Here is a 20000-nt window from a genome sequence, read left to right as displayed (position 1 = left end):
ATCATTTGTAAAAGAATCATACACTTGTCTTCATTATCAAAATGTCGTATCTCAGTTTAAACGGGTTACATAGATTTTTTCTCATGAAAACATTCTAGGAAACAAAAATCAGAGACAAAAATATAAAAAAAAGTTAATGTTGTATCAATCTTGCCAAAAAAATTATTTTATTACTAAAACTATAGAATCCTAAAAGTAGGATGGATAATTTGAATAACTCAAGATGTGTATGAATCTTGCTGATATATCAACATCTAAAGAACGTAATAAAGATTTTCCCTTCAGAGGACCAAGAAATTATTTAGTTTTTAATAATATTTATATGGTTTCGTTCTCTTCTATCAACATAACGACATAACAGATACTAAGTCTTGATTCTCGTTGCATCCATATGCAACATCTCTTGTGCGCTTGTTTAATTGCAAACAAGATGAACATTTCTTTAAATAAATTCACCTTTATTTTATTTTGTTATCCAATAGGGCCTTCGGTTTATTCATTGCTTAGGTTGAAGAGGAACCGAGTACAACAAAATACTTATAATTGTTGACTGATATTATTAATTTAACTAAGGGTTGTTTCCTTTTCGAATCGTCTTTTATTCTTATGTATGTTTTTATTTCTTATGGTAAACTATGACCCCTAAAAACTCACGAATCAGAAGGAAAAATTTTCGTTTGACATTCTTTGTTTACTATTGCGCAGAAATTATATTTTTCACTCCAGATGCCAAGCCCCTAGTTATGAGTTTGCAAAAAAAAAAAGAAAAAAAAATTAAAAAGTTTAAAATCTAGGAGCGAGTAGGGAGTCCAGATGGCATTCTGTTTTATATTTTTGAGTGCCAAAAAACTTTCCTGAATAAATTACCGAGATTTTGGAATGTGTATGAGATTCAGGTATCGAAAAACAGGTAAGAAAGACATATTTCTTTATCATCTTTATTGAAGTTACCATTACTATGATCATTCATACGCCTTCTTTCGTAGAATGTAGCTCATATATTTAAAATGTTTAGTTCTCTAAATCCTCTCCTATGCCTTCCTCTCTTCCTTCTACCAGGAGGCTTTATGCTTAGCATCCTCTCCCTGAAATAATCTTCCTTCCTTCTATTCACGCGACCAAACCTCCTTTATCTTGCTTCTCTTGTTTCTCACAACTAATTTACATGTGTAGTTCCTTTAATGAGTTTATTTCTGATTTTATCCTTCAACGATAACCCAGGCAAGAACATCAACAGTCTTAATTTGTGGATCATCTTTTTCTGCTTATATTTTTGTTTTGATAGAAGTACGGTCTTCAAACTATAAAACTAGGCTGGTCTTACCAATGCCTTATATGCCTTCCTTTCTGACTTGGTCAAATCCTTTTTTGTGGTATACAAAACGAGTTTTTCACCAGACATCCCACGCAGCTGGAGTTTTATACCTCACCTTCTAATCGTACACATCATCACTTTGCATGGTTGATAAATATTACAATATATTCTTTTTCCAGTTTTATACCTTTCAGTAGACTGCATACCTGTCATTTCTCTTATTTATACATCTACACATATCATCTGCCTATTTCATCCACTCCAGTCCAGAGAATATCTCCAGATTTCCAGGTTTAATTCATTGCCATCATTACTCTCTCCACACGTCACTATGGCATCTGCAGATAATATAGAACATGGAGACTCCAATGTAATGCATCAGTCAATCTACCCATGATATAGTTTCTGACCCCATTGTCTTCCTTTTCCTTGCAAATGCTCGTAATACTATCATATATAAAAGCATTCGTAGCTGTTTTTCCACACAACCCATGGCCTCTACTTTAAGCTATAGACACTGACTGTTTTAAATTTCTACTCCAGCACATAATGTAAGTATCCTCCTCTATTCTTATGTGCAAATATATATATATATATATATATATATATATATATATATATATATATATATATATATATATATATATATATATATATATATGTATATATATAAATATATATATATATATATATATATATATATATATATATATATATATATATATATATATATATATATATATATATATATATGAACATATATCACAAGCACACGTGATTTTAATCAATGTAAATATCACCCACGAAAGGCATTTAATACAGAATTCTATCTTGGGAATAAATATCCACTTGGAATTCATTTTATGGTAACAGCTTCTGGCCGGGTGGAGATTCGATCCCCCACCTGTAGGCCGGAAACCATGCCAGCACGACTCTACTTTTATCTCTCTTGATAGCTCAGTCGGTAGAGTCATGCTGGCATAGTTTCCGGCCTACAGGTGGGGGATCGAATCTCCACCCGGCCAGAAGCTGTTACCATAAAATGAATTCCAAGTGGATATATATAAATATATATATATATATATATATATATATATATATATATATATATATATATATATATATATATATATATATATATATATATATATATATATATGGTCAGTTTTCTGTAACTGGTCAGACGAAAATCTCCCACCGTCACCAATTCACAGTGGCTAGTGTGGTGAGGAAAACTAGCCAAAACCAAACCATATATTTCACAATCCTGTCTCGGTCGCCTGTCCCCAGAGGCAGTGGAACAACTGCCCAAGGTGGCGACCAGCTAGAATCCACTGCAAGTGGTGCTAAAAATCTCTGGAGAAGAACAGGCCACGTATGGAAACTGGACCTTGCAACATAAAACGTCAGGGCCCTGTCTAGGGAAGATCTTGTTCTTGTTGTGGTACTAAAAGAACTGAAAAAAAATGGATATAATAAGATTGATTGAAACTAGAATAACTGGGGAACATTATATCGAAGTAAAAGAGGATCATATATTCATACTCAGAGGATATGAAAGGAAAAAAGAAAATGGTGAAAAGAACATATCCAAAGGACCAACCTCACCCTCTGAGAGATTTGAAAATAATGTAACCGGGGGAACAATCTTAGCCTCCCGATTGATTGGTTGATTGATTTCAAGTTCTCTGGCATCCTGACATCGAAGGTCACTGACGCCGCCTTACCCTCTGAATTTTTTAAAAATCATAACCAAGTAACCAGCTTTACCATCCCAGAGAAATGAAAAGAGCATATCCAAGGAACCAAAGTAACTCTAGGAGAGTTTTGAAAAGAGCATAGCCACAGGATCAACCACAGTCTTCACTAGTTTTGAAAAGACCATATTCAAGGAAACCACCTAACCCTACGAGAGCTTTGAAAAGAGCTCCAACTGCAACCAGCAAGAGTTTTGAAAACATTGTATCGAAAGGACTAACATCACCCACCGAAAGTTTCAAAAAGAACATATCTACAAAACCAACTTCACCCCCAGAGATGCTTGAAAAGAGCATATGTAAAGGACCAACCCCAACCTCCGAGAGTTCTGAAAAGAACGTAATCAAGAGATTTAACCTCTGAGAGCTGAAAAAGAGTACATCTAAAGGACTAACCCTCCCCTCCGAGAGCTTAGAAAAGTATATCCAAGTGATCACTCTCACCCTCTGAGAGTTTTATAAAAGAGTGTATCTAAGGGACCAACCTTTCCCTCCGAGAGTTTTGAAAAAAAAGTATCCAAGGGGCCAACCTCACCCTCCTAGGGATTTGAAAAGAGTGCATCTAAGGGATCACCCCAAGCCTCCAGGAGTTTTGAAAAAAAAGGGTATCCAAGGGACCAACCTCACCCTCCTAGAGAATTTAACCGAGCATATCCAAAGGATCACTCCTAACCTTCGAAAGTTTTGATAAATGTATCAAAGTGACGAACCTTACCCTCTGAGAGTTTTAAAAAAAGAGCGTATCTAAGGGACCATCTGTAACCTCCAAGATTTTGTAAAAACAGTGTCCTTGGGACCAACCTTACCTTCCTAGAGATTTGAAATGAGCATATGTAATGTATACCCTGAAACATGAGAGTGTTTTGAAGAAAAGGGTATCCAGGGGACCAATCTCACCTTCCTAGAGATTGAGAAGGAGTGTATCAAAGGTATCACCACAATCCTACGAGAGTTTTGAAAAAAACGGTATCCAAGAAACCCACCACACCCTCCTAGAGACTTGAATAGAGTGTATACAAGGAATTACTCAAAACCTTCGAGAGTTTTGATAAAAGGGTATGCAAGGGATCAACCTCAACCTCCTAGAGATTTTAAAAAAGCGTATCCAAGGTATCACCCCCAACCTCAGAGAGTTCTGAAAAATGGGTATCCAAAGAAACAACCTAACCTTCCTAGAGATTTGAAAAGAGCGTATCCAACAGATGACTCAAACCTTCGAGAGTTTTGAAAAGTGTATCCAAGTGATCAACCTTACCCTCAGAGAATATTGAAAAAGCGAATCTAAGGGACCAACCTTACCCTCCTAGAGATTTAAAAAGAGCATACCCAAGGAATTCCCCCAAACATACGAGAGTTTTGAAAAAAGGGTATCCAAAGGACAAATATCACCTTCCTAGAGATTTGAAAGGAGTGTATCAAAGGGATCACTCGAATCCTACGAGAGTTTTGAAAAAAGGTTATCCAAGAGACCAACCTTACCCTCCTATAGATTTCAAAAGAGTGTATCCAAGTGATCACCAAAAACCTCTGAAATGTTTCAATGAAACGGTATTCAAGGGACCAGCTTCAGACTCCTAGAGATTATAAAAGATTGTATCCAAGGGATCACCCAAAACCTTCGAGAGTTTTGATAGAAGGGTATCCAAGGGACCAACCTCAGCCTTCTAAAGATTTGAAAAGAGCGTATCCAAGGGATCACACCAGACCTCCGAAAGTTTTGAGAAGTGTATGAAAGTGATCACGTTTACCCTCCGAGACTTTTGAAAAGAGCGTATCAAAGGGACCAACCTTACCCTCTGATTGTTTTAAAAAGGGTATCATAGGGGACCACCCTCACCCTCATAGATATTTGAAAGAAGCAAATCCAAAGGGTCATACCAAAACCTAGGAAAGATTCGGAAAAAGATTATCCAGGGGACCAACCTCACCCTCCCAGAGATTTGAAAATAATAGCGAAACAAGGGGATCACCACAGACCTCGAAAGGTTTTGAAAAGTTTATCAAAGTGATCAACCTTACTGTCTGAGAGTTTTGAAAAGAATATTTCCAAGAAACTATCTTTATTCTCCGAGAGTTTAAAAAAAAAAGGATATCTAAGGGACAAACCTCACCCTCCTACAGATATGAAAAGAGCGTATCCAAGGGTTCACCCCAAAACTCAGAAAGTTTTGAAAAAAAGAGTACCCATGGGACCAACCTCACCCTCCTAGAGATTTGAAAAGAGCCTATCCAAGGGATCAACCCAAAATCTCTGAGAGTGTTGAAAAAAAGGATATCCAGAGGACTAACCTCACCCTCCTAGAGTTTTGAAAAGACCGTATCAAGGGATCACCCCGAACATCCAAGAGATTTGTCAAAAAGGTATCACAGAGATTTAAAAAGAGCGTATCCAAGGAATCACCGAGTTTTGAAAAAAGGGTATCCAAGGGATCAACCTTACTCTCTTGGTGATTTGAAAAGAGCCTCTCTATGGGATATCACCCTCCTAGAGTTTTGAAAAGATTCTATACAAGGTATCAAACCAAATCTCCAAGAGTTTTGAAAAAAAAAATAGCATGGAACCAACCTCCCATATAATAGAGATTTGAAAAGAGCATACCCAAGGAATCACCGCAAATCTCAGAGAGTCCTGAAAAAAGAGTATTCAAGGGACTAATCTCACCCTACAAGAGATTTGTAAAGAGCATATCCAATGAATTACCACAAACCTCTGAGACTTTTGGAAAAATGGTATCCAAAGGACCAACTTTGCCCTCGTAGATATTTGAAAAGATCATATCAAAGTCAAAGGGATCTCCCCAAACCTTCGAGAGTTGTGAAAAAACAGTATCCAAGGGACAAACATCACATTCCTTCAGATTAAAAAAGAGCTTATCCAAGGGATCACCCCAAATCCCAGAGTGTTTTGGAAAAAAGGGTATCCTAAAGACCAACCTTACTCTCCTAGAGATTTCTAAAGAGCGAGTCCAAGTGATCACCTCAAAACTCCGAGAGTTTTGAAAAATAGATATCCAAGGGACCAACCTAACCCTCCTAAATATTTGAAAAGAGTCTCTCCTACAGATCACCCCAAATCTCCGAGAGTTCTGAAAAAAAAAATAAAGGGATCCAAAAGACCAACCTCACCCTCCTAGAGATTTGGAAAAAGCATATCCAAGGAATCACCCCGAACCTCCGAGAGTTTTGAAAAAAGGGTATCCAAGTGACCAACCTCACCCTCCTAGAGATTTGAACAAAGCATATCCAAGGGATCACCTTAAATCTTCGAGAATTTTGAAGAGAGGGTATCGAAGGGACCAACCTCACCCAACTAGAGATTTAAAAAGAGCTTATCCAAGGGATCACCTCAAACCGTTGAGAGTTTTGAAAGGTGTATCCAAGTGATCAACCTTACCCTCTGATAGTTTTAAGAAGAGCGTATCTATGGGACCAACCTTACCCTCACATAGTTTTGAAGAAAAAAAAAAGGTATCCTAGGACCAACCTCGCCCTCCTAAATAATTTGATAGAGCGTATTCAAGAGATCCCCAAAACCTCTGAAAGTTTTGTAGAATGGGTATAGAAGGGACAAACCTCACTCTCCTGGAGATTTGAAAAGAGCGTATCAAATGGATCAGCCCAAACCTCCGAGAGTTTTGAAAAAAGGGTATCCAAGGGACCAACCTCATTCTCCGAAAGATTTGAAAAGTGCATATCCAAGGGATCACCCCAAGCATTCAGAGTTTTATAAAAAGGGTATCAAAGTGACCAACCTCACCCTTTAAGAGATTTGAAAAGAGCGTATCCAAGGGATTGCCCTAAACCTCCGAGTATTTTGAAAAAAAAACGGTATCCAAGGACCACCCTCTGGCTCCTAGATATTTGAAAAGAGCATATCCAAGGGATCACCTGAAACATCCGAGAGTCTTGAAAATAGGGTACCCAAGGGACCACCTTCAATTTCCTTTAAATTTGAAAAGAGAGTATCGAAGTGATCACCCCAAAACCACCCAGAGTTTTGAAAAAAAAAGGTTATCAAAGGGACCAACCTCACCCTCCTAAAGATTTGAAAAGAGCGTATCCAAGGTATCACCCCAAACCTCCGCGAGTGTAAAAAAAATAAAGGGTATCCAATGAACTAACCTCACCCTCTTAGAAATTTGAAAAAAAAAACATATCAAAGATATCTCCACAAACCTCCAAAAGTTCTGAAAAAAGGGTATTCAAGGGACGAACTTTACTCTCCTAGAGTTTCGAAAAGAGCGTATCGAAGGGATCACCACAAACCTCCAAGAGTTTTGAAAAGAGTATCAAAAGGACCAACCTCATCCGTCTAGAGATTTGAAAAGATCGTAGCCAAAGGATCACCATAAAATATCCGAGAGTTCTCAAAAAAAGGGTATCCAAGAGACCAATCTCACCCTGCTAGAGATTTTAAGAGAGCGTATCCAAGTGATTACCCCAAACTTCCGAGAGTTTTAAAAAAAGTGTATCCAAGTGATGAACCTCACCCTCCTAAAGATTTGAAAAGAGCGTATCGAAGGGATTACCCTAAATCTCCGAGAGTTTTGAGAAAGGAGTATAAAAAAGACCAACCTCACTCTCCTAGAGATTTGAAAAAGACATCCAAAGAATCACCCCAAATATCCGAGTGTTTTAAATAAAAGAGTATCCAAGGGACCTACCTCACCCGCCTAGAGATTTGAAAAGATCGTATCAAACGGATCACCCAAAACCTCCGAGAATTTTGAAAAAAATGGTATCCAAGAAACCAACCTCACCCTCCTAGAGATTTGAAAAGAGTGTATCCAATAAATCACCCAAACTTTCCAAGAGTTTTGAAAAGTGTATCCAAGTGATCAACCATACCCTCTGACAGTTGAAAAGAGCGTATCTTAGGGACCCACTTAACCCTCCGGGAGTTTTTAAAGAATGGTATCCAAGGAACCAACCTCATCCTCCTAGAGATTTGAAAAGAGCGTTTCCAAGGGATTGTCCCAAGCCTCCGACATTTTATAAAAAAAGGGTTTTGTCAGGAGCAAACTCACCCTCCTAGAGATTTGAAAAGAGTGTATAGAAGGTATCACCAAAAACCTCCGAAAGTTTTGAAAAAGCATATAAAAATGACCAACCTCATCCTTCTAGAGATTTGAAAAAAAAAGTATCCAAAGTATCACCCCAAAACATCCGAGAGTTCTCGAAAAAATAGGTATCCAAGGGATCAATCTCACCCTCTAAAAGATTTCAAAAGAGCGTATGCAATGAATCACCCAAAATTTCTGAGAGTTTTGAAAAGTGTATACAAGTGATCAACCTTACTCTCTGAGAGTTTCGAAAAGAGAGTATCTAACTGACCTACCTTACCCTCTGAGAGTTTTTGAAAAAGGGTATCAACTGGACCAACCTCACCTTCCTAGAGATTCGAAAAGAGCGTATCCATGGGATCAGCTCATATCTCCGAGTGTTTTGAAAAAAAAAAGGCTTTTGAATCGAGCAGCCTCACCCTCCTAGAGATTTGAAAAGAACGTATCCTAAGGATAACACCAAACATTCGAGAGTTCTGAAAAATAGGGTATCCAAGTGACCAAGCACACCGTTTTTTAGATTTGAAAAAATCGTATCCAACGTGTCACCCCAAACCTCCGAGTTTCGAAAAATGGGTATCTAAAGAACCAACCTCACCCACCTAGAGACTCTAAAAGAGAGTATCCAATGGATCACCCTAAATTTCCGAGACTTTTGAAAAGTGTATCCAAGTGATCAACCTTACCCTCTGAGAGTTTTGAAAAGAGCGTATATAAGGGACCTAACTTACCCTCCAAAAGTTTTTAAAAAAGGGTATCCAAAAGACCAACCTCACCCTTCTGAAGCTTTGAAAAGAGCTTATCTGAGGCATCACCTCAAACCTTCCAGAGTTTGAGAAAGAACATATCCATAATGCCTACCTTCTCAAAATCATTGATATAGTGTTGGAATCGGTAACTATAAAAAAAATTCCATTCTGACCACAAGAAAATATGACCAAAATGTGTTGCTTCATATGTAGGTTGATGATGAAAGTTTTTCTTCAAGAAAGAAAATAGCGTTGGAGGAGGGAAAGAACTATATCGAAAGGAATTGGGGAAATGCTAAAAATATAGGAAACCTGTCAAAGTTTTGTTGAAACACATCACCCAAATAACTCTGCAGCAGGGCAAGCTAAACATTTAATTACCTACAATACAGTGGTTCGTTTCCATGACTTTTTAACGAAAATCTGAAAGCAGTTGCCCAAAGGAAGGTTCCAAACAAAATTTTATTTAGAGTTTAAAACAAAGTTAACCAAGTGTCCAGAAAGCGTGAATTAAGCGATTCAGTCAGGGGAAGGTAATGCCATTCAAGAAAAAAAACTTACTGATATTTGACCATAAGTTCTCTTTGAGGAAGATATTCCATTCAAGCAGTAACCCCCTCATCCTCATCCTCTCACCTCTCATCTCCATGAATTAATTTGACAAATATTTAAATTTTTAATTGTAACAAATTTTCATTATTTTTTTTTTATGTAAGTGGGTATAATGGACATACTCATCAACACAAAAACTTCAAGTAGTGTATATGTGGGTTTATAAACATGTGAAATACGACTAATGAATTTCCGTAATTTTCTATCAAAAAAAAAAATGTATTAGGTAACTAGTCTTTTAGGTTGTAGCCCTCTCCCATAAGGAATCAAATTCATAACCCACGATAGTTTGTTACATCTATTTATACTACTATTTTGCAGTCTATAAAACCTTTTAATTTCTAGCAAAGAATATAAATAGTCCATGCTATGTCAATTATGAAAAAAAAAAAAAAACGCAAAAGAAATGAACGGATTTTGAGAGAAGCGAAAAATCTATTTTTGGGTGAGATGGCCATGTCGTCCTGATGGAAGATCCTAAAGGGTAGCTTCCTTGGGTATATATAACTACAGCAATATTCCCAGAGAATTTACCTTAAGGTACCCAGAATTCTAACTCCTGGAGCGAATATCCCTAATAAAAAAACCAGGGATATCGCGAAATATCAGAGGACGTATTCTTGACACGCCACATAGCAATCTGCACCCCAAACAGAGTTAACACTTCAAAGGGGTCAATTGGCAAGAAAACGAAAACGAGAAAGAAAGGAGAGCCGCTCGCATGGTATCTCTCCTCTCCCGTTTCGTAAGTGTGCATTGCGCCTCTCACGGCGCCATCTGTATTCCTTGTAGCGATACACGAGGTGCTACAGATACTGTATGTAGGGAGGGGACCTACAGCCCTTTAGAAGAAAGGGAAGGGCGGGTCCATCAGGACGACATGGCCATCTCACCCAAAAAGAGATTTTTCGCTTCGCTCAATATCCGTATTACTGTATCTGTGGATTCTCAAAACGTGCCGTACTCCCCGAAGGTATTTCCCAGCCAACTAGGCCTAGAGACCTAAGATGTTACCTTCATACATCTTTTCAACTAACCATAGACCATGTTAGTGCTTCCTGCCCCCTACAGGGAAGAGTCATACTAGACTCTGGAAAAGTCTCGAAAGGTTCATATACCTATGTAGGAATAACAGACAAGCCAATATAGTGGTCTCACCCTATATCATGTAAAGCAGAGTTTGTAAAGAACCACTGAGTCAATATGAAATATCGACCAGTTCCCCGTTCAATACTGGATTGGACAAAGGTTTATATCCGAGTACGAGGAAAACTTGCATATCCGCCACCGTCCCCTTAGGGCATGGAGTCCTCCCGCCAAGGGAAAGCATAAACCAATGCAAAGAATGCTTGCATAAAGGAACAATCTATTAGAATTATCCCCGATAAATATACATAAAACGTAATGCTAAATTATTTCAAATAAATTGACACAGTTGAAGGAGACGCAAGGTTCACAAGAACTAGTTTATTGACAAACAATAAATAAAACAGGTTAAACAACAATTATATATATATAAAAGGAGGATAACCAATAAATAAGCATAAGCATGATAGTAAACAGAAAACTTCTTTATCTGAAAGAAAAACATTAGCGCCACTTTTAACATACCGAGGTATCAAAATCATAAAAGTCTGTATTACTAATCAGTTACATTAGCGTTGGAAACGCTCGGCACACATGTCTGCACTTATGCTAGGTTCACCTTTGAATGTGGAACAGTCAATGTGGGCAACCCAGTGCCCTAACACTTAGTTTGTAGAACAGCTCGTGACTACACACTCACCCCGGAATTAATCGTCCCAATTAAATCCACTGTTCCTCGCAGAGTTAAACAGCAGGGTTAACGACACTACCCACTGCTACCACAGATCTCTTTAGTTGCTCCACTTGCTTCGCATAGTGACGAAAGAACACTCTGGAAGACTTCCAGCCAGTGTATGAACGAATATGTTCGAAATCCATACAATTAAAGAAATTTAAGGATGAGGCAACTTTCCTCGGATCGTAACCTGCGGGTGTACTGTCTGGATCCGCTCTGCGAATAAAATAGGTGATTTTTGCCCTAAGTTGTTTCAGAGATAAATTTGAGCCTGATGTTTCTCCCCTGAATAGTTGACCACCCCTGAAGTCTGAAGTTCTACGAAGATAGACCTTTAGGCATTCCACTGGACATAGAGATGCATATTCTTTCAGAGGGCAGATTCTCCAGGGACCCCACCTGTTGTTGGTTACTCGTTCTTGGCGAGAAACGTAGGATCCGGAAACAGGTTCAGTTCTCCCCCATCCAAGTACTGAACACGACCCTCCTCTCTCGAGAGGGCTACAATTTTACTAACCCTGGCCCCCGACGCGAGTGCAAACAGGAAAATAACTTTTTGGGTCAAATTCTTTAAAGCACACTCCTCATTGTTCAACAGCGAAGCGAAATGAAGAACTCTATCTAAAGACCATGAAATGGGCTTTGGAGGTGCTGATGGTCTGAGCCTAGCACAGGCTTTCGGAATTTTATTAAAAATATCGTTAGAGAGGTCGACCTGGAAGGCATATAAAATGGGTCTTGTCAAAGCAGATTTACACGTTGATATTGTGTTGGCTGCTAACCCTTCACCATGGAGGTGGATGAAGAAAGATAAACAGAAGTCAGTCGAGATCTTTTGCGGATTCTTCGCGCTGACAAAGGCCACCCATTTCCTCCATGATGACTCATATTGCCTTCTAGTAGATTTGCACTTATATTCCTAGGAAGTCTATACTGTCTTTCGAAATCCCGAAACGTTTTCTCACCGCTAGGGAGAGAAAATCATGAGCTGCAGGTTCCGGGTTTTCTGTGATGAAGCGCAGACAGTCGACATCTGAACTCGCTGGGTCAGAACTGGATCTGGTAACGGTAGACACTTTAGCCGTAGTTCCAATGCCAGAGGGAACCACATGCTGTTCGGCCACTTGTGAGCCAATATTGCTGCTACTCCCTTGAAAGATTTCAGTTTGTTGAGGACCCTCAACAGAAGGTTGTGAGGAGGGAACAGGTAAATCCTGGACCACCTGTTCCAGTTGAGGGACATCGCGTCCACTGCTTCCGCCAAGGGATCCTCGTACGGGGACACGTAAAGGGGTAACTTCTTGTTGTCTTTCGTTGCAAAGAGGTCCATCTGCAGTTCTGGGACTTGACTCAAGATGAAGGAGAATGATACTGCGTCTAGGGACCATTCCGACTCTATCGGTGTGAACGTGGATAGAGCGTCCGCTGTCACATTGCGGACTCCTTGAAGGTGAACTGCCGACAGGTACCACTTCTTCTTTTCCGCCAGTCGAAAGATGGCCAACATCACCTGGTTGAGTGGTGGTGACCTCGATCCTTGTCGATTCAAGCATCTCACAACCACCTCGCTGTCCAGCACCAGCCGTGTGTGGATCGAGCGACGAGGGGAGACTTTCTTCAAGGTAAGGAGTACTGCACTAGCTTACAGAAAGTTTATGTGAAATGTCTTGAATAGTTTGGACCAAGTCCCTTGGGCCTTCTTCCGATGAGAATGACCTCCCCATCCCTCCTTCGAGGCGTCTGTGTGAATAGTCAACGAGGGGGGAGGTGGCTGAAGAAGTACCGACTTATTTAGGTGCCTGACTTGAGACCAAGGCCTGAAAAGCGTACGTAGACGAAGCGGAGCTGGTCTTATCAGATCTCTTCGTGCGTTTGATGCATAACTTCTCCAAACTCTGGTTGCATCCTTTAGCTGTGCTCTTAGCACTGGGTCTGTTAATGAAGCAAACTGGAGAGAACCCAGCATCTCTCCTGTTCGCGTCTTGATATCCTTTCGGAATCCAGATGTCTCTTGACAGAACCAGCTATCTCCTTCCTCTTCTTCGCTGGGATGGAGAGTTGGTGTGACACTAGGTCCCAGTGGATTCTCAACCACTGGAACTTTTGAGATGGAGAAAGTCGAGACTTTTTTCTGTTGATCTTGAAGCCTAGATACTCTAGGAACTGGATCACCCGTAGGGAAGCTTGCAAACATTCTGTCTTGGATGCTGCCCACACCAGCCAGTCGTCCAGGTAGGCTACCACCTGGATTCCCTTTAGGCGTAATTGTTTGAGAGCTACGCTCGCAAGCTCCGTGAAGATCCTTGGGGCTATGTTTAGCCCGAATTGCATGGCTCTGAAGGTGTAGAGTCTTTGATGTAGCTTGAACCCTAGGTAGGGGGAGAGTTGACGATTGATTGGAACGTGCCAATAGGCGTCTGTCAAATATATGGAGATGGTAAATGCCCTCTTGGGCAGTAAGGTCCTTATGTGTTGTAGTGTTAGCATCTTGAACTTGCAGTTCACTATGAACTTGTTGAGTGGCGACAAGTCCAGAATGACTCTGAGTTTTTCTGAGTCCTTCTTGGGAACACAAAACAGCCTCCCTTTGAATTTGATGGACTTTACCCTTCGGATTACTCTTTTCTCCAATAGTTCTTGAATGTACTCCTCCAGAACGGGGGTGGAGTGTTGGAAAAATCGAGGGCACGGGGGTGGAGTGCTGTACCAGCTACAACCCAGTCCATTCTTGAGTAGGCTGTGGGCCCAGGGATCGAAGGTCCACCAATCCCGAAAATTCTGAAGTCTCCCTACTACCGGTATCAACTCACTTTGACTGCTGTTGCCCTGAGGCCTTGCCTCCTTGACCGCGACCACCCCTGAATCCCCTCCCCCTTGAGGGGCGTCTAGACGAACCTCTGGCTGCTCCTCTAGGCTTCGTTCGAAAGGTAGTTGACTGCCCTTCGAACGCTGGGTTAAATGCCGGAGACTGCATCGACACGGCTTGGGGTACCCACTGGTACGTGGTCGGGGTATATGCCACCATCTGGGGCACTGTAGGCATAGGATGTTGCTGTTGCTGCTGTTGTCTGAATGGCTTGGCTGGCCGAGAGGGTAGCCTAGTCTTCTTAGTCTTCCTCTTTGGTTGGGGACCCTCATCCGGGGAAGACTTTCTCTTGAGAGATAGGCCCCACTTCTGGAGAAGGTTTCTATTCTCCGTTGTGGCCTTATCTACAACCTCCGTGACCGCTTCATTAGGGAAGAGGTCTTTGCTCCAAATGATGGAGGAGATTAGCTTTCTTGGCTCGTGCCTCACCGCAGCCGAGGCGAACACGAACTCCCTACAAGCCCTCCTAGCTTTGACGAAGCTATAAAGGTCCTTCGTCACTGTGACTAGGTGTGTCTTAGCCACTACCATGAACATTTCATGGACCTTGGGGTCACTTGCCATTGTCTCTAGAGTTGTTTGATGAGACATTGAGGCAGCAAGTCTTTCTTTTGTCTCAAGCTCCCTTCGCAAAAGAAAGTCAGACAGCCTGGGGAGGTTCTCACCGAACTGACGTCCGGCAATATCAGCCTCCAACTTCCCGACTGAGAAGGTAAGATGGACGTCCTTCCAGTCCTTGTGGTCCATGGGTAGGGCCAAAGACAGAGGTTTACACTCCTCCAAGGAGGGGCATGGCTTACCTGCCTCGACTGCTTTCAGCACAGCCGTAAACCTTTTCTGCATAAAGGGGAAGGCTCTAGAAGGAAAGGACACAAAGGAAGGGTGCTTCTTACTCAAAGCAGGTACCTTTGAGTTTGTGAAGCCCCTCTCTTTCATCGAGCTTGACAGTAAAGCTTGAGCCTTAGCGTGGTCCAAAACTATGACCTCCTTTGGCTCCGTTTCTTCCTTTGAGGCGGGTTCCTTCCTTAGACGGACATAACAGTCCGGACACGACTCCTTGCTGGGCCAGAATTCCACCTCCTCAAGGGGGACTGAGCCCAACTTATTCGAAATGACGATTTTTCCCGTCGTCATAGGCATGTGCTCAGCATACTTCCAAGGGTTGGCATCGGAGCACAAGGGAAGGTCTTTCACGCTGAGCTTCTTCTGGTGCCCATGTGATGCTGCAAGTCTCTGCATCTCCAGCTCCATTGCAGCAGCCTTTTCATTATTTTCCCTCTGCATCTGTTGGATCATTCCAACGATGGAGGAAAGGGTCTTTCCCAGCTCATCTGGGAGAGAGGACGATGTTGAGGGAATAGGTTCAGGGGCCTGAACCAGAGTAGCCGACACCTCGTCGACCTCTTCCTCTTCATTGTCTGGAGCCTGCTCTTCATCCTGGTCTTCTGCCAGAAGGTCATCTTCCAGACGCTCGGACACCTCCGACATCCTATCGTCCAATTGGATGTCCTGCAGGGCGTCCGCGACTTCAGCATTCACGGGGATCTGAACCATTGGTATCTTCACTTGAGGCTGGGGAATTACTGCCTCAGCTGACACCTTGGGGAAAAGGTAAGCCCTCATCTTCTCACTTGGAAGATAGGGCCCAGAAGTGTTCTTCTGAAAGCCCCTTACCCAGGTACGAAGCTTCTCCCTTGCTGCATCCCTTGACTCCGCCGTCTTAGGGGAATCAAAAGCCTCAGTAATCAGGTTTGTGCACACGGTACATACCTGCGGGTCCCAATACCGGAAATCACCTTTGGAGACTGCGCATGCTGCGTGCCTCCTGCACAAATCCTGTCTGCAGAAGTTCTTGCTGCGGACGTTGCAGAAAACGCTTTCACACTTTGAATGGTCCTCCTGTAAAGAGAAAAAAATTCCATGAGTATCAAGTGAACTACGTATCACTGGATATACATAGCTTAGCATAACTAAACTAGAAAGGAAAGACACACACTTGTATTTCCCGCACAGTCAATTGCTGCAACCTTCCAGATAATAAAATCGTATGGTTAATTTATTCTAGAGCAACCAATAAATAATTTCCAGAGGAAACAGGTGTAGCTCACACCCAAAAAGTGATTTTAAAATGCTGGATAGTAGACAAGAAAGAACTCACTTTTTTTATCTGTAAGGTTACACCAAAGGGCTGTACAAGACAACACAAAAGTGTTAGAAAAACTTAGTGTTGTAACAAATACTATACTATAGTTTTCTCCCTACAGTATATACTATACTGAAAAATACTGGCTACAGTATAGAAGGTGATGTGTCGGCCGGCGCCGGCCGGCAGGCACACACCTTAACTAGTTCCAAAGTATACTACTTATAAACTATAACGTGGAAGAACGCTAGTTCAAATGCGTGTGCAGTCACTGCCGGCCGGCAACTACACAAGATAGCACCCGGCTGCCGGCCACTAATCGTAGCGGCCGGCAGACAATGGTGTGATATATAGCCGGCCGGCAAAGGTATACAACCAATGCCGGCCGGTAGGAAAAGAACCAGAGAACTCCGACTGCCCGGCTCCCGGCCACTCACGCCGGCAGCCGGGCTAGGTACAACACTAGAAGAAAAACAGAATGGATGCCGGGATAAGAGACTGTACTACCTCATAACCCGGCAACCCGAAAGAGTGCACATAAGGAAGGGGAGAATATAACTTCAGGCTTCCTGACCAATGCCATCTGGCTCTTCAGACATACATGGATGAGAGACCAAGGGAGGTCCGGGCAACACTCAAATCAGAAGACCCTTGCCGGCCGGCAAGGGACTGAGTCAACCCCACATCCTAACCTATGCTAGGTACAGATGTAGAATGACGGACAGGAATGCAATGGCTAGGCCATCACAAAGGAAAGAGGGGGAAAGGGAGAAGAGGGTTCTGCCAACCTTGCTCTAATAATGAATCACCCGCAGCCAAGAAAACTCATCTTAGCCTAGGGGAGATCCGAGGAGGGAGGCCAGCAATACTTGCCAACTCCCTCGGAACTAAAGCAAGGAAAGCGTTGTTATTCACAGAAAAGAGGATCTCATCCTCCACACCGAGAACAACAACACTGGACTAGTCTGCTAGATCACAAAAAGAAGGAATCATCTCGTACAGAAACCTTCGAAAGTGAACTAAGGACGCTAAGCCTCCTATGTCTGTTGTCAACCTAGCAAGGGAATCTCAACCACAAGCTAGACAGAAACAGACTCAGACTAAGAACTCTGATGTCCTGCCCCCCTCCTGAAGCCAAACTTACTGGAAACAGGAAAGAACAGAAACACCCTAATATAGTTGTATCTAAAGTCAATTCAGATAAACCATTAGGGTTACGCCCAAGGCTTAAACAGAGGGAAAGGGATTGCACACCTTCTCCGAAGAGAAGAGAGCAACCGGGGAGTGTGAGAAAGTATACTATGGCCCCATAGACAACTAGCCTAGGCACAAAGAGAATCGATTACCTAAATCACCGAAACTCACTCGTATACTATTTTGGAAGAAAATCAACATAATCTTAAATGTATAAAACTGCCTAAAGCTTCAATAAAATTTTAAAACACTCGGAAATCTGAATATCATGCAGGAAAGTACTTGGGCCAAACGACTAGGCTACAAGGTCTAGCGTAGGCCAAAATCGGCAAATCCTTCGCCAAAACAGAAATACTAAAAGCATCATATAAAGAAATCCTATGTAACACTGAACAGCTAAAATTATTAAAGCGAAACAGCCGGAAACGTCGCTCTGGCTAACTAAATAACTCATACCTAGCGAGCGACAGCGTCCAGGACGCCTCCGGTAGGCAACAGCTCTTGTAACAACAATATCACTATCAAATTACTTTTAAAATTACCAAGAGCTTACATTTATACATAAAAGAAATAATACTCAACTTATCAGAAGCAGAAGTTGGAGAAAGAATTATAAAGTGGAAATAATCCAAAAAGGAATACAGATAGCGCCGTGAGAGGCGCAATGCACGCTTACGAAATGGGAGAGGAGAGATACCTTGCGAGCGGCTCTCCTTTCTTTCTCGTTTTCGTTTTCTTGCCAATTGACCCCTTCGAAGTGTTACCTCTGTTTGGGGTGCAGATTACTATGTGGCGTGTCAAGAATACGTCCTCTGATATTTCGCGATATCCCTGGTTCTTTTATTAGGGTTATTCGCTCCAGGAGTTAGAATTCTGGGTACCTTAAGGTAAATTCTCTGGGAATATCGCCATAGTTATATATACCCAAGGAAGCTACCCTTTAGGAACTTCCATCAGGACGACAAGGCTTGAGCCCAAAAAAGAATTTGTACAAAATCACACATAGAGAAATTTCCTTTCCTAAACGCAGCCATAGGACTTTTACCGTGCGTGGAAAATTCTCTAAACAGTAAGCTAGTCTTACCTTGAACTTTTCTGCCAGTTGGCTTTATCCTCGAAAGATTCAGTGAACGTCCCCACAATACACCGTAAAGTATAAATACAGTACATCGACAAACCTAATAAAGCCGTATTCATTCTGTTCAATTCACTACAATTCCCCTTCCAGTTTCTCCACACACAACCGCTTAAAATGAAAACCTGCAGCCACGAATGTCCTCTCATGTGATTCATATCCTACCTTCCATGTAGAGCTTATAGAAAATCCTCTTTATAAAGATTGATACATCCATAAAAGTCTTCACCACTTCATTATCTCATCACACCATAATCTCTCATTGGTTTTGTTTGTAAGCTTATTTCTTTTTTTCTCATGGCATTCATAGTAAATAATAGTCATATCTTTATCTTCTGATATCAGTCGCTTGAGAATTTGAGGTTCTCACCCTTCAATTCTAAGTTGCTTCTCCTTTAATTGTCCATGAATTTTAAACGGATTTTTTTTTTTTTTAGTATTTCCGTGAATTCTCTGGGTATTTATAAAATGTTTAAAGCTATTCTATGTAGGATTTGCCAAGAATTCAAAAGTCATAATTTATCTAAAAAATGCTGAATTCCAATAAGTTTTAAAACACGACATAAAGCCTCATTTTTAATGTGGAATGCTCTTTTCTCTTTATAGACAATGTAGATATATTGTAAGTTTCAATATTGATAATGTTTTTCCATTTGGATATATTTAACTTTTAGATACACGGAAAATAGAACAGAAAACATGAAACCTGATGTTTAATGTATCAAATTGATTTTCCAAGTCAGAAGGATTGAGGAATTTTTTCATTATGTAAACAAATAAACCAACGTATCATAAACATATCTCAAAATGTAATATACATATATATATATATATATATATATATTTATTTATATATATATATATATATATATATATATATATATATATATATATATATATAAATATATATATATATATATATATATATATATATATGTATATATATAATTTCATATATATATATATATATATATATATATATATATATATATATATCTATATATATATATCTATATATATATATATATATATATATATATATATATATATATATATATATATATATATATATATAGAGTATATATATACATATATATATATATATATATATATATATATATATATATATATATATATATATATACTGTATTAATATATATATATATATATATATATATATATATATATATATATATATATATATATATGTATATATAAATATATATATATATATATATATATATATATATATATATATATATATATATACATATATATATATATATATATATATATATATATATATATATATATATATATATATATATATATATATATCCATCC

Source organism: Palaemon carinicauda, chromosome 5, assembly GCF_036898095.1.
Source record: "Palaemon carinicauda isolate YSFRI2023 chromosome 5, ASM3689809v2, whole genome shotgun sequence".
In the NCBI taxonomy this organism is placed as follows: Eukaryota; Metazoa; Arthropoda; class Malacostraca; order Decapoda; family Palaemonidae; genus Palaemon; species Palaemon carinicauda.
This window is presented reverse-complemented; position numbering follows the sequence as displayed.